This window comes from Uloborus diversus, chromosome 1 (assembly GCF_026930045.1).
Source record: "Uloborus diversus isolate 005 chromosome 1, Udiv.v.3.1, whole genome shotgun sequence".
Classification (NCBI taxonomy): Eukaryota; Metazoa; Arthropoda; class Arachnida; order Araneae; family Uloboridae; genus Uloborus; species Uloborus diversus.
Genome location: NC_072731.1, coordinates 178,036,210 through 178,052,729, shown reverse-complemented (window position 1 = coordinate 178,052,729; position 16,520 = coordinate 178,036,210).

Here is a 16,520-nt window from a genome sequence, read left to right as displayed (position 1 = left end):
TGTTTTTTTTTTTTGATATAATTCATAAGTAACATGTTTTTGCATTAGCACCTTTTAAACTCATTTCTTGGTGCTGATTAAGATTTTACTTTTAATATAAAGTGGGTTTACCTCGTAGATTATTTCTTAATTTTGTATCTGGTAACAGACTGCAAAAAGTTCTGCAACTGAGTGCAACAGAATGAGCTTTTTTTCGCATTCAAACACAACCTTACCAAGAAATGCTCAGGCAATAATCAGAACAAAGTAACCCATGAAAACAGCGATTTCAATGAATTTACCGGACAAAAAGTTACATTTTGTCGACCAGTAAATTGATTAAACACCTTTTGCAACCATTTGACGTCATTCAAGAGCTACGTAGAAAAGTCTTTTAAAGGAGGAAAATGTTTAAATTTTTATTTCTCAAACATTTTTTTAAAACCAAGATCCTCTCAAATCTTTTACAGAACCTATTCATTTATAAGAGCATTAACCACTTTAAGAGGTCAACTTATTTTTTTTGAAAGCATATTTAAAAAAAGTGTCAACGTGTGAATTCTGTCTTTGAGGTTGAAAGAAACAAAGCATGGTTTCTAATCTGTTCAAGACCAAAGATTTGTTTCTGAGAGGTGTTTACGGCTTTCGGATCCTCCAGAAAATCCTGCCCATCACTCACTACGCCGCCATTTTTCTCCATTTCTTTTTCTCTTGTCGATCTCATGTACCAGAATTAGGAGGGAACAAAAAGGGAAGAAAAAAAAATTAGGTCACTTATATTTTTTTCGAAATGTGAGAGTGGAAAGACATAAATTGAGTGGACTAGCCACAAACATCTTTTATTTTGTTCCTTTTTTCTTACATGCTTTGGTAATAAAAACAAGTATTTCCAAGAAATTGACATTCTCTTACAAAAACTCTCTTTGTAGTAAAAGTGCATTTTAGGCATTTTAGAAACTTATATGTAAGTAAAAGATAATGTAAATAGGTGTTTATTTACACGTTAAATAACATTTTCTGTTGTTAAGAGATAATAAATTTCCTAACTACGATATTTTGCGTCAAAAAGCAAAATATACACTCTGTATTTTGTCTGCATCGCAAAATGCCGTAAGGATAACAAAAATAGGTGTTACAAAAGTAATGCTACTATTAATATAACATTAAGATTAAAGTTTTTGTTTCTAATTAAAGCGCTTATGAGAGACAATTATTTATGAAGAGAAGTTTTCTTTATCAATGCATTAATATTAAATTTTAGTGCATTTGGGTAATAGATGATCTTATGATTAGTTATTCTTAAGTGTTTTATAGGGTAGAAAAAACAGAAGTGATTTGTTTATTAAGTAAGAGTTAATCTTCGGGAGAAATATTTTATTTAATATGTGATTCTATGTTAATCAATAACAATGCTATCGAAGACACCGAATATTAATGTAATATTTATTTAAGCTGCATGTGTCTTTGAAATTTTCAACTGTTTGGGCAATGCTTGCTGTTCGATGCTAATTTGTAGCATTTGCAATAATATGTTTTTCCGTAAATTCATTTCGTATAGTTTAAATGCTTGAGCAATGAAAATAAATTGTAGAGAGGGTTTTACTTATTTTTTTAAATTTGCGATCTCCTAGATACAAATTTAGCTTAAACTAAAAACTGACAAAAAAGACGAGTATATACTTAACCGACTTTTTTAGTATGAATCTCAGCATTACTTCTAAAGATAGGGATTGAGTTCTGATTTTACAAATCTAAATGATTTGTATAATCAGTAGATTTACAAGATTTGATGTATAATCAGTAGATTTTTAGTAAATAAATTTGTTGCATAGTTCAAGGGAATGAATTTCAATTTCTTATGAAATAACTATTTCTTGTTAATAATGAGAACTGAAATTTATTTATTATTTATAAAACATATATGTACTTAACTGTGTTTAATTTAGTTTAATAGAACAGTCACCTGTTTAAAATTTTTCTTAAATGGAATAAATATAACACAACTTCATGCATCTGACTATGCACCATAGTTTTGTATGGGCATGTTTCGTTTGTGTTAGACAAAGTGCTCAATCTGGAAATCCCACGAGCGTTACGTAGAGATATGCGTTTATGATATAGTAAAAAAACATTAAAAATCTATTTCTTTTCATAGTTTGAGCTCGAAATGATAGGAGGGGGGGGGGGGTAGGAGTCGAGGATATTTTGAGAACACTACTCTGAAGCGTAAGATATAAGAAAGTTAAGAATAGTCTATTTCCTTAAAAGAAAATATCCTTCTCTATTAAAAATCATTAATATCATGAAGTGAGATTCAATTACCCGAGTTTACAAAAAAAGAAAAAATGTCGCATGGTGAAAAATGCTAGATTTTTGCGTATAATGATGCGCTGAATTCAAATGTATAAAGATTTTTCTCCATCACACACAGATTTTTAGTGACATATGATTGAAGTTTGAAAGAAAGTGTATATTCACGTGATTTTTTTAAAAACTAATTAACTTTACAAGTCTGGGTTTAGTAATGGAACCATTCTTTTTTATTCTTTTTGCCATTGATGTCCTTTTCGCACGGGAAATGGAAAAACTCTGTAAAGCCGAAACAGTTAATTCTTTAATTCATTTCATTTTAAACCGGACTTAATTTTATGTCAGAAATAATTGTCTCACAGTAGGTATGTGTGAGACTAAATTTAATGAAATAAAGTTTTGAAATAGACTCGTGTATTCTTCATTTTAACTGAATAATTTATTGATATCGAGGACAATATGTTTCAATTATGTAAACGTTTAGTTTGTAAGCTAGTTTTAGAATGGTTAAAATAAGTCTCACCCGATGTTCAAATGCGATCATATCCATTAAAGAGTCAATACTATATTTTATACTAAATCATTCTCCTGAGAGTAAAAACACATACATTCGTTAAATCAACGTTTAAATTAAAAATTTAAGAAAAAAAAAGGCAACAATTGACTCAATTCAGGTAGCAAACAAGATGAAAATTGGTGCTTATGAGTCTGATCACTACGTCACTACTGCAGTAACCGCAAAGTTGTAAATCTATTATCACATGTTTTATCTTCATGGCAGATTTTTAACAGTGAATTCTGGTATTTTACATTATGTGATATAGAAACACATGAGGAAAATTAAAACCTATGGTTGCACAAAAAAATCTGTGAACATTGAGGAAGATGTGATTGTATATTCGAAATCAGTGTCGAAATTTACCTTATAAACACTATAAACACTATAAATACGTCATGAGGTAAAATCTTTGTTTAGCAGTGTTAACGTTTTCAAACAATATAAATGAAGCTGTTTTAGTTATTTGTTAAAATATAATTACATTTGAGTTTTTTTTCTGTACGATAAATAAATCTGTAATATGCATAAAAGTAAAGTTAAAAAAAAAAAACTGAAAAACAATGTTTTTTTATAGCAATATTAACCAAAAAGTGTTATTTGGAAAAAATAAATCAGTAGTAGATATTAAAAAAAAGTATTCATTTCGGATGAAGCCTCCAAAATTTACAATATATTTTGCTAAAAAACATTTCTTTTACTTCTGTAAAGATATAGAATTTGACTATATCTATGTAAATAAACTATAATAAACATTACATAAAACATAACTTACTACAAAATACCATGCCTTGCCATCAATCTTTGAGTTGAACTGCACCATTGCTGCGGTCACTCATCTGGTGTGCTAATTCTACATTAGCTACCAGTTTGTTTGGCTCTCTTGGCTCCCTTAAGAGGATTTTCGCCACCAGCTCATGTGATTCCTATTCCGGGCTGATGAGTGCTAAGAAGCACGAAACTGCAGTCCTCGGATGGAATAGCTGAGCTGGTGGTGTATTTCATGTATTTCTGCCTTAGCCCTGGCTTAGGGCGTTAACTTACAACAAAATATAATAAACATTGATTACACATTCACATCAAAAATTTGCAATATTGTGCTTTTATCGAAAAGAAATTTTAAGAGAATATTCTGCAATATTCATTTTTTGTAAGAGTATTCTGGATAACATTTTAGAGAATGTTCCCCAAAACATTATCACCGATAATTTAACATATCTAGTGTGAACACATGAAACTAGAACACATTTTTCTCTTAATAGTTACTATCTGATTCGCTTTTCGGTTACAGATGAATGCAGTTTTTTAACTTTATTTAAAAAACAAAAAAGTTCAAAAACTCATACTGGAATAATACAATCTACAATAGCAACCTCAGAAATGAAGTTTGAATCTCCGAATGCACAGAAATTCGCTTTTTCTTTAATAGTCAAAGCATAAAACAAGTTGAAAAGAAGTTTCTTCAGCTCCATTCATCATTTTTTATTTTTCAGCTCCAAACATTACTTTACTTTCTTCACATTTTCCAGAGAAGACATTAAGCAAAACCAAAATAAAACCGCGTTAATTTAAATTTTTGAAAGAATAGTGCCACCCAAAAGCTCTCTGATCTCTTTATGAGAGGAAAAAAAAGTGGTTTTGAATTTCAAATTTGCGGATAATTTCCTTTGAAATATGACGACGTGCTTTGCAACGGAGGAAAAGGTTTTTCAAAGGTTCGAGAAGAGTCGAGAAGATAGAAAAAAGAAACTTTAAATCGACCATATAAATTCTAACCGCCTTTGCTTTCTTTCTGTTCCCAGCTCTCATCAAAACAAAAGAATTCGGTTTATTCCACGTGATATGAGGAAGACAAACATAGTTTGTGGAAAAGACGCTCTCAATCTGACTTCCGTTATATTCCCCCTTCCGTTCTTAAGTAGGGAAAAACTAAGCTCGTAGGGAAAGAAGATTTACAAGGAGAAAGATTTGGCTGGCTATCATTTTTGGTTTGGCGAGATTTTCCCGAGAAGAGCATAACAAATTCATGATATTTTGAACTAACATATTAAGTATGATGTTACAAAATTTGAAACTATCAATAATGTCAGTTTTCCAACTGCGTTATTTTCATAGTCATATTATGAAGCATTTGTTTTGTAATTGACTTATTTTCGCACATGAGAGCTAAAAACCCGCAGTTGAGCTCTGCCATGACTAGCTAGCCGAATGATACGCCCAACTGCGGTAAAATTATAGATACAGAACATCTATTAATGTCATTGATGTTATTTAGAAAAGCAATATATGCCATCTAACTAAAGGACATATGAGGCACTGAAAAGCAAAATAATAACAGTAAGTGGACGATTTTAAGTTTTGAGTAAAGCGAGTTTAAAGATAAGTTGCTAAGTAGGTTTTCATTGAAAAGTTTTCGAAATCATGCTGTTGAATAGCACCTGCCAGGGCTACTAGTTCCATCTTTTGCTCCAAGACAGGGGAGAAATTCACCTACCATTTGTACTGGTTATCTCTAAATTTTTAACTCTGGCACTTACATCCCTTTGCTTTTCACTGCCTCATATATGAGTCCTATTTGGTTGAGTATCACTCCTCACCTTGAAAATTTTAAATCATTCTTACTCACACAGAAATGCTGTTTTCACCCTTCTTTTAAAGCTCAGCAATAAATTGAAAATTCCTATTCCAGCTTTCAAACTCGTACTTAATTGTACACAAAAGATCTTGAATAAACATAATTAAAAAAAAAGTAACTTTATTGAGTCTTATTCGAATTTGTTGAAACAAACTCCCTATCATTTGCTTGAACAATACGTTATTGTATAGAAATCATGTTCCCTTTTTTTTCCTCACATTTCAGAACTATTGATGAGTGCAAGTGATAAGTCATAGTTTTGCTTTTGGCAACTTTTTATGATCAAGAGTACAGTTAATTTCATATTTCCACAATGCTTTCCAAAAGAAGTTTTAACACTAATTATTTTTCTTCTTCTTTTTTTGAAAATTTTCTTTAACAAACAGAAATTTTCAATCTAAGGACAATTGAGGCAGTAATAAGCAAAGGGATGCAAGTGGACACTTTGAAGTTTTGAGTAAAACGCGTTTAAAGATCAGATCCTAGGTAGGCTTTCATTGAAATTTTTTTTCTAAATCAAGCTGTATACCAGAATCTACCAGGGCTACTAGTACCATATCTTTCCCCAAGATAGAGGAGGGGTTCACCTACCATTTGTACTGGTTATTTCCAAATTTTTAATTTTGCCACTTGCATCCCTTTGCTTCTCACTGCCTCAATTTACCTATTTTTAAACACCGTTTGTTTTTCCTTCATTCAGGCGCATACATATGTATCTACAGTAAATGAAGCAAAATTGGTATATGAAATGAGTCGTATCTAATAATGGTGTAGTGTATAAGTAGATCTGTGATGAATTAAAGTAACATTTTAGTGAAACAAATTAGATTGATATTGGTTACTTCTGAGATTATATTATAAAGGGTTAGCGTAAACGAGTATCCCGGTTTTAAAAATTTATATTTAATAAACTATTGCACTTAGCACTACAAATGATACACAAAAATAAATATTAACTGTCCAGGCTTTTTTGAACGTAGATAAATACTTAAACGTACAAATTAAGCACTAGCGCAGCCAGAAATTCCTTCTAGGGGCGTTTTTTTAGTCACAACAGTCCTTACACGTGTATTAACTACTGTAGGGGAGAGTGTTGTACCTTGGGACACTTTTCATACTTTAATTTAATAAACATACGTCAATTATTTTAATCAAATTTAAAATCTAAAAGTCACATTAAAATACACAAACACACTTCTGTGCAATATATTTTTTTTAAATTCAGACAGTTTTAAAATAAAATATTGCCAGCCATTTAAAATAAAAGTTCCAAGCTGTCCCAAGGTACAATATCCTATTGTACCTTCAGACACATCCTGCTGTACTATGGGAAAGTCTTCATGATTCAGGAAACAGCCATATACTTGAACCAATTTTGCACCAGAAAAGAAAAAAAAAAATTTTTTTTCATGGTAGTGAATTAAATCATGAATATTTAAGTAATTATGAATTATGAATTATGAATTATTATCTACCATTAATGTGTTTAAAAGATCACATAAGATTATAACATTGTTCCATGTTCCTAAACATACGTCAATTATTAAGTACCATGCATATGTTGTACCATGGAGTGTGTCCCAAGGTACAACATGTTTGGCTGTCCCAAGGTACAATCACTTCCTGGTTTAAAAAAACCCAAAATGATGGTCAATCTAGATGCACTATCATTATTTTCTCATATGCAAAATATTTAAAACAACTTCTCTTTCATAAAAAAATAAAACTCAGTGATTAAATTAACAAATACAAAGACAGAAAACGCAATAAAAATGAAGAAAATATTTACTTTGGAGTTAAGAAATTTTCTTTCTCTAACAAAATCGACAATTTTACTCATTTGATGCTGATTTTTACCATGGCACCATTTAGTGGTGAAAGTTACTATTATAGATTACAAAAACATGGCTGCTAAAAATAGATTCTTAGAAATTAGCAGTGTCCCAAGGTACAACACTCTCCTCTGTTAGGATTGGCAACAATATTAAAACCAAAACCTCTGGACGGGAGGTTTCCCCCCACTCACTTTGCTGCGCCACTGACGTTCCAACGCTGGATTGACCGTGCAGGTGATGATGATTTACCCTGAATGCGTTGGCCAACCAGATCCCCAAACCTAATGTGAATTTTTAATGAATTTGCGTCAAAACAGTGTTTATATACCACCATTGCCTACAACATTGTAAGAGCTGAAAAAATCGCATATGTGCAGCGTTGAGAAAAATTGACAGTGGAACACACCAACATGTATGTTAGATGTGTGTCGCGTTAGGAAAGACGCACACATCGACCATTTGTGAGTGAAAAGAAACTTGGACAGTTTATATTTACTTTTATGTATCATTTATAGTGCTAAGTGTAATAGTTTATGAAAATTTTAAAACTGGGATATTCTTTTATGCCAACCCTGTATATTCTACAACATTGAAATACTGAATCTGTACAGTACTAACGCATACGAAAGTTCTAATATGTGGCTATCATCAGTACTGTCGCTGAAAAATAATATTTGAATGGAATTCGTCCAAGGCTTGGGGGGAAGGAAACACCCCTGCCCCCAAAAGGTGGTTTGAATTCAATTCGCAATACATATGAATTACTTTTACGATCAAAAACTAAGTATTTCATGGGTCTCCCTCCCAAACTACAGCTCTGGCTATCTTGAAAGAAAAAAAATCTTGATTGGGGGAATATATTCTTGAATGAATAATAAGAAAACAACCAATTCAGATATACAAACGTGAATAAAGAAATGAGAAAACTCCTCATATGAGAGAAAAAACAATATGAAATTGATGTAGAGTCAGTTTCCAAACTGTGGTAAGTACGATAATAAGAAAAATTTTTGTTGTGAGGAGGTTCTAAAAAAATAGGAAAGTTATGATTCTAAAATAATAATATACACTGCTCAAAACAATTATAGGAAATTGAGGTTTTGGGTTGATTTTGAACCTGGAGAACTTTTTGGATGATTGATACATTATCTACAGACGTAGTAAACTATGTGAGACAAAAATTACATTTGTATGGCAGAAAAAATACTTGTTTAAAAACTTTTGGGTACAAAAGAGAAAAAACGCACTTTGTGCGTATGAGAAAAGCGAGAAAAAATTGGAGTCTCCTCAAAAGAAAATTCCTTTTAGTAGGGGGTATGATAACCCCGGAAGGCCAGCAGTTTAAAACAACTCTGAGGCATGGAATCAATGAGGCTATTGATGAGTGGCTGAGGTACACTCCTCCTGAATAGCTCTTTCGAGATTTTGGACAGTTTGTGGAGGTTGTAGATCTCGAGAACACGCTGGCCATTCCATTCGTATGATTCCTTCCTCCCAAAAGAAAATCATTCATCAAGTTAAAATGATGTGAACTGCAATTGTCGTCCATTAACATGAAGTCACCTGCAATTGCTGCAAGGTAAGGGACTACAATAGGTTTGAGGATCTATTGTAGTCCCTTCTTTGACTCCGGTCAGAGACCGGTCTCTACTTTGACGACCGGTCAGAGTTCCATTCAGAATGACATGCAGATCGGTACGCTCATCTATGGAGATGCCAGCATGCACCATCGCACCAGCACCACCAAATCTCTCACTTTCGGGCACGAACGTTGATTGTTTCTAGTGCCACGTTCCCCCCAGATGAAAATACGCCATTACCAGGATAAAGACAAGAACGGGACTCGTCAGAGAAAAGGATATAGCTAAATTAATTTCTTCTCCAATTCACATACTCTGTTACCCACTCCCTGTAGACCGACGCTGTCTCGCAGCTAATGTGACACACACCATTGGTCGACGAGCATACAGACCTACAGCGTAAATGCAATTTTGGACAGTTTATGTCGAAATTGTAGTGCTAGTACCCGAGCGTTGTAGTGGAGTGGCATTCATACTTCGGTGCCTCCGAGCTGTTAAAGCTAAATAACGGTCTTTATTGAGCGTTATTGACCGTCTGCGACCTTGCTCTGATCTTTGGCAAGCATTTCCAGTCTCTAAAAAACGTTTCCATATCCTAGAAATCACACTTTGCACAACTCCAATAGCTTCTGCTGCCTTGGCTTGTGTTTGACTCCCCTCTAGCTTGCCAACCACTTTAGAAGCTTCTGATTCCGTTAAATGAGTTCGTTGAGGCATCGCACTCATCGAAACAACGCGCTTACTGAATGTCAATCATTCTTTTCTGCTTTGCCTTACAATAAGTTCAGAGCGAAGTCTCATTCGCTGACGTTAAAACGTCGTCTTCGACGTCAAGTTCAAAATTTGCATTCTGCGATGTTTGAAATTAAGAAAAAATTTCATATATAACTTCCTTCTTCGATTCTATGCAAAAAAATATTTGCTAATTCCTTTTTTTTTACACAAAGACTTACAATATCCTTTAATTGTTTTGAGCAGTGTATAAAATAAGAACGGAAAAGTTTCAATAATAAATAATATTTACAATGAAAGATGATCACGGTGCATTTTTATACGTGTGTCACAATAGTGAAAAGAAAAAAATGCGGGACCTGATTGTAAGAGGAATGTTTAAGTACTACTTTTATTTCTTTGCTATTTTGGTCAGTTTTTAAATCTAAGATTAAATGGTTAATTCTAAAGTGTACTAATTACTAAGCAGGCGACTCCAAGTAAGACACGAATGAATTTTACTATAAATATACCAATAGACGAAGGAAAAACAAGTAAAAAAGTTGTTGAAACATTCATATGACCGAAAGAAATTTTTGAAAACACATACCTCATTCAAGTATGAAAAATCTTGGAAAGTTCCTATGTTATATACGCGTCCTATACAACAGGAAACAGAAAACTGTTTTCAGTTTTTAGCACCAAAACATAAAACTAAACAAACATGCACATGATTTTACATATTACACTAGATATAATTTGTACACTAAACACTAAAATTGCTTACACAGAATAGGCCTAATATAATGCTTTGAAAAAGCATTGTTAGCGAACACATTCATCTTGTACGTATCTACGAGGGTCAGTCAGAAAGTTAGTTGCACTGCTCAAGAAAACAAAAAAAGGATTGAAATTTTACAATAACTTAAATGTTACTTTAAAGTTCCATTCAAAATCTACTTTGTAACGTAACCACATCCATTATTTAAGCAATTGTAGAGGCGTGGTACGAGATTTTCGATATATCTTCTGCAAAGAAATCCCGTCCAATATCCAATAACCATTGTTGGGTTGCAGCTTTCATTTCATCATCCGAATAGTATCATCGCTTTGAAAGTTCTTGTTTTATGGGACCAAAAACATCGAAGTCAGGAGATGAAAGACTAGGGAAGGTTATCCCACACTTCCCACCTAAACTTGATCTTCCCTCGCGTTCAGCGTGGTCAATATCTGTAAGTCCATTCTCAAACATGTTGCACCATTTCACGATAGCTTGACATGACATTGCATTTCACCATGAACTTCATGCTACTGCTCATAAATTTCAGTGTAGTTGCACCTTTTTACATACACAATTGAATCATTGTACGCATTTCCAATTTGGACACTACTTGCAGCTGTTGAGACATGTTTGCGACTGATTATCAGAAAACCTGAACTTGTCTTGGGGAAGCCGCTACGTCACTCGATAACGGTACAAGTCTGAATTATTGCCACCGAATTTCATCAAAATTGTCTAAGACGGAACTGATTTACGAAGAAGTGCAACTAAATTTCTGACCGACCTACGTATAAGGCTTTAGCGCGGTGCGAGATTTATAAATGTTGATGGTGCAAGCAAAAATCATAATTTTGAAGCTTTTAAAGTAAATGTGCTGAGGAGGACTGGAGAAAGGAGTGCTGAGATAACCTTTGTGCTGAGGAGGGACTGGAGAAAACCAAAGTATTTATAGCACAAATATGCAGATTACTCCATACATATCCTTAGGGGCTGTTCAAAACCTCACAACTTTCGCATTGAAAAAAGGGCTTCCTTGAAACCTCGATACATATGAATGCAGAAATCTGTATAATTGGGCTATAAATACATTGGTTTTCTCCCGGTTCTTAATCTGTTGTTGTTAAATAAATAGTGTTCAAAAACCATACGTCACATTATTGCAAGCGCAGATTATACCTTTCTGTTACACATTATAACCTACCCCTTTCTCCATCCTTCAGTGTGTAGTTTTATTTCACTAATCTATTGAACTATTCCAATCATAAATTTTCGAAGTATATGAAAAGTTTTTTGTTGGTTTGAAATGCAACAATAAAAATACAAAAAGGTTTTTCTTATTTCCTTACATGAAATAAAGGATGTATTAGTGTCACGAGAACTTTTCCTCTCTAACTTATGTATTTAATTCTGTTTTATTACCTATGAATGAATTTTAACTGATTATTGCATGAGTTTTATATATATATATATATATATATATATATATATATATATATATATATATATATATATATATATATATATATATATATATATATATATATATATATATATACACACATTATTTACCATGGCAATACAAAGGAATGGTTAGGGGAAAAAATAGCAACACATAAAACAGTGAGACAAAAAATGTTGCCCGAAGTCATCGCCTTAAAAGTAGTCTAGATCGCCAATATAGATAGAAAGTGACAAAAAACGACCCAGGTAATGCTCTTTTCATTGGTTCATCCGTATTACCGAAAGGACAGTTTGGTTGGGCAAAACGTCCTATTCTACGGAGACGTTCTCCCAGGCAGTCGTAACCCGTCAAAAGATGGAACTCTGCAACAGTTTTTTCACGTGGGCCGTCGAGAACGATGTGAAGTTCATCAGTTTTCCACCTTTTTGTCTTGGGGGTAACCAAAGACAAATAGTCAAGATCAAATAGGTCAAATAGCTACAATAATGTACTTTCTGCATTATACCGCCCTCAAGCCCGGATAAGGCAAAATACCAGCATACGCATACCTCAGTTGCCAAACGGATTAACTCCATTTAAAAAAAATCATCATTTTAGCTTTAATAGTGCTTAATCAATGCTTAGCATGTGAATTTATATTAAAGTTTGGTTCAGTACATTTCTGACCATGTGACGGCAGAAAATGTAACACGAGGTCCTATTTATTCCTATGGATAACACCATCTTCTTCATAACTTTTCTCTACTTTTTGTTTGTGGAGTTAATCGATTTGGCAAGTGAGGCATCCATATATCGACAGCCCGGTTATAAGATCCACAGATGCAGTTTTGTCCTTGTTATGCATATGAATCCAGAACAAGGACGAAAGTGCAGTCTCTGGCTATGTAAACGGGCGTGGTACTTTAAAATTGGTTTTTAACAAATTTCAAACTACCATTTATAACATTTTAAAAAGCTATTTTTAAGAAAGTTGTTCTCAGAAACTTCTTTATAATAAAAGATCTGTTTTGAAATTTCTTAATAAAGTAATAGCTTCTTACTCTTACTGTTTTGACAGAAACGTATTCAAAATAGAAAGAAAAATGTTTAAATGAATAAATAATCCGATAAAATCAATAAAAAAGTTAAAAAAAAAAAAAAAACTAAAATTCTTTCCTTCCATTTTTCCCGAATATTCCTGAATTTCTTTATATATATATATATATATATTTTTTTTTTGGCTTAAGATCCATTTTACAAGAATTGTGTATCCGCCAGAGGAATAGAGTTGTTTTATATTGGATTTCCATTCCATTAACTCAATATCCGAATAGTTCCCATTTCATACTACATTTAATCTTTTTCGAAATTTTGTTGCCTATTGTCTGAAATATTGCAATCGTTGCGTGAGAGAGTACTCAAAATAAAAAGTCGTAAGTTATATTGATTAAGTTTAAAATTTAGAGAATATTTTTGTTTTCCTAATAAAATAGCTTAAATTTGATGCAACGCTTCCTTTTTGGTATCGTAAAGAGCTGCGATGCAATCTTGAGACTATTACCGTGCCTGGAATGTTGAATTTTGTATTTTTTTGCTGAAACACCCTTTCCTCTAGTGCATATTTTTTTCACATTATAATATGCCCATCTTGCTATATATATATCTAGATATACTTACAGGGTCGCACCAATGATTGACCCAGTTTTGTAAAACCGTGTTTTCGAAACTATTTACTACTGCACATACATGTGTACAGTACACTCCAGATTAACCACGGAATTGAGTGGCACAAGTACCGAGGATAACCCGAAAAAAGGTATTCGCAACTCCAATAAACTATAGGGGCGCTGCAATCACTGTTTAATGGCGGATGAAAAAGGTAAAACAAACAAATGCCGTAATTTATAACTTGCTTTGACGCTTTGTGAGTGACAGTAATTTTTCGTCGTGTTTGTGGGAAGCTTTCTCTTCTATTCTTCTGAAATTACATTACACCACAAACTGCCTGAAGCCTGCAATTTACCCTAAAGAAAACACGTGGAATGGAATGTTTCACCTCTTTCGGTAGTATTGTTAATCACCACAAGGTAGCGTATTCGAGCTCTGGAGTTGCGAATTAAAAGAGGGGTGAATCAGATAAAAATTTTTGCTTAAAAATAATTGTATTGTACATAAAACGTGATTCAGTAAAAATAGGTGTGGTATTAAAAATTATTAAAAGAGTATGCAAAGGCTTTAAAATATCACAAACACTCGCATACATTTGAACTATAGATAAAACGTTAACAGTTTACGCAAAAAATTTCACGTAAAAACTAAACTAGTATGTTATGGCCATCAAGAAATTTTCTTCTATGTCTTTCTAATGAATTCTGATTCATCCCCATGCTTGACGAGAAAGCAATATTCCCAGCAAAAATAAGCAGACGACTATCTTATACGATTTATCTTTCATATTGTTGCATTAATAAAACTTTTTATTCGCAAAAAAAAAAAAAGAAAAAAAAAAGCAAAAAAAAAAAAAAACATTGGAGAGATTGATGCCAAAATTGAAACAACTCTTGTTTGCATACAGATTCACATTTATCCCAAATTTCATGCAGAATTAAGCATTACTTTTTGTGATATAGCACTCGCAATGAAAACGCGAGAACGTTCGATTGTACTACCCCCTTTTCAGTTATTGACATGAAAATAGAATCGGCTCTTGTACCCTCTAAGGGCTACTTGTCGATAAATTTTTGTTTGATTCCGTTCATTGTTTCTTCAGATATAGCAATTACAAGTGAAGACAAAAAACGTTCTATAGCTTATTCCCTGTTTGAGCTATTGACATCAAAATTCTATCAGCACCTGTACATCTTAAGGGCAACATATGAACCAAATTTTGTTTGATTTCGCCAGTTACTTTCTGGGGAATAGCTGGCATGCATAACTCATGAAACGTTCCATTTCTCCACACCTTCTTGAAGAAATTCACGCCAAGAACCAATGGACACAAGTTCCCATAGGGGCACATATGTGTATCACATTTCGTTCGATTTCATGCGGTAGTTTTTGCTGTAGAGAGGCCACCAAAAAAAAAAAAAAAAAAAAAACGATCACACACACACACACACACACACACACGGACGCACGAACACACACGGACATGGACACACACACACAGACAGACACACATTTTCCAAAAATGGTTGAAATGGACTCAGCACACCTCAAAAAGTTCGAATCCGTCAAAATTCGAAATTCGTAAATTTGCACGAATCCGTTGTGAAATTTTATTTTAAATCATTTTTTTTCTTCTGGTTTACGAATATAAAATTAAGTCCCGGGATATTGATATTCATTTGAGTACCTAGCGGGGTTAATTGTGCTTCCTTAGTTCATCTAAGAAAACTAGACAGAAGTGTCTAAATCTGTGATTAAGTGTTCTTCAAAGTTGATGGTAATATCATTACACCCAAGCAATGTTGAACGTCAAAATTTAGGTTTGTTAAAAAGTTTTTGACGGCACAAATGCCCACGCTTTCAAAAGGTAAAATGACTCTGCATATAAAGAAACGGAAGAGTTCATCCAAATAATTAACAAATGATGGAGCATTACGAAAGTGAGAAATCCTCACAAAGGTTATGAGCAATTGGATGACAATAGAAACTTTTTATGTTTATTTTCAGATGAGAGGTTGTTTTTTTTATAAAAATGTATAGAATGGGTCAGTTAATGGAAAAAGGTTACGATTCCAAGACTGAAAATAAAACTTGAGAAACTGACATCGGAAACATTTTCCTGATTTGAACATACCACAAAAACTATCAGAAAAATAATAATTCATCAACATACATTATTCTCTGATAGTTATGTTTTAACTGGAAAGTACCAAACTCTGACCCTTTGGAAGGCGGATTTTGTCAATATCGCCAGTTATGTGGTGTAAACTAAAGCCCTCAATCTGTCTCTTAAGTGGCGACACGCTCCAGCGTCCGCCATTTTGTGTCGTTCCGCAACTTTCTCCCTATCTCAACAGTAGAAAAATACAGAGTCTCGCTTATTGAAAAGTATCTTTTAATTAACGAATGTTTACAGATTTTTAATCGTAAATTATGTAACTGATAATATACATACAAAAATGTTGAATTTTACCTTAGTAAAATATTTTTTTATTATTAAACCGAATATTAGTAAAAAGGTGTTTTGAAGAAATTTTCGACCATTTTTAAGAGTAATTTCTTTTTTCCCCCATATAGACCTTCTGAGTTACAAATTACTTGAAGTGTTTTAAATATGCGTTTTATTATAGAAAGTTGGTATAGTAGAGCCAGGGGCGGATATAGAAAAATCTCCCGGAGGGGACCCGGTAATTGAATAGCACCTCCTCCTTCCCCCTGCCACATACGATGTTTCATAACAAAGTTTTCATTACTTTATTTTAAAATGTCTTTTTTTTTTAAAATTTTTTTTAGGATCCCTTAAACTAACACTTCTAAGTACATACATTTTATGTACCAATATACTTTGAATGTGGACATAAAACAACTATAACGTTTCAAGCCAATTAAATACTAAACCATAATAATGTTACCGAAATGCTATACAATTAGCGGTTCTAATTTTAAGAACAATGTCGTAATGATTGTAACACAAGGGCAAAGTTACTCAATAAAAAAATTACCCATACCTTATTTGAGATTTTA